Raw genomic sequence first — 845 nt, 5'->3', positions numbered from 1 at the left:
GATATCTATGAAATTCGCAAGACCAAGCGTCTACCTGTGTTCAAGTTGCCCTCCCTTCATATTCAACGCCATCTCCTCCATGTAAAATGGGTAGTCAGATGGATCATAGAACTCAAACAACTTAGATTGCCCAAACATGGTGGGATTGGTCCTGATAAATGTTTTGTGCAATGTCCTGATAAATTATTGTTTCCAATATCAAGTGTCCATAAACCTGTGCAGTTTTGCAAAGACCGCAAAAATTTCCCAGAAATTGTTGCTGCTCAATTTCATAACTCGAAGCCAAGGTAGTGAGCACATGGAACTTGGGATGCCACCAGATAGATTGGTCTTCGATAGATGATAGATCTAGGGTGTCTAGTAATTCAAAACCCTTCCAATGCCTATAGATTTTTCTTGATAACTGGTTGTCGGAGAGATTAAGAATGCCTGGATTCTTTATTTTGCTCGTGGAAGAAGGAATTTTGCCATGTAGAGAGTTCCCTGAAAGATCTAGAACGTTCAACATTGACGTTACTTGGCCTAATTGGTCCGGAAAATATGCTTTTCAGAATGAGAGTTTCAAGATTAGAACAGAGTGGGAGGCGGCCGTCTAATTGGTTGTTAGAAAGATCCAGCGCTTTAACTTGAGGGATTAATTTCCTACAGAAGCCAGATATTGTGCCTGAAAGTGCAACATCTGCACGCCCTAAGAAAATTAACTACTGTTGAGTCTCTAGCCATGCTAGAAATGTTAGACCTATTCCCAATCAGTGATAGAGATTTCTACTAGACTCACAGGGGAATCCACTGTGTGGTCTTACATCTGATGCAAGAGACTTGTTTGAAGATGACAAATAGAAAGT

The sequence above is a fragment of the Populus nigra genome, chromosome 10 (genome assembly GCF_951802175.1).
Source record: "Populus nigra chromosome 10, ddPopNigr1.1, whole genome shotgun sequence".
Taxonomy (NCBI): domain Eukaryota; kingdom Viridiplantae; phylum Streptophyta; class Magnoliopsida; order Malpighiales; family Salicaceae; genus Populus; species Populus nigra.
The sequence above is the reverse complement of the archived record's forward strand: the minus strand, read 5'-3'. Positions refer to the sequence as shown.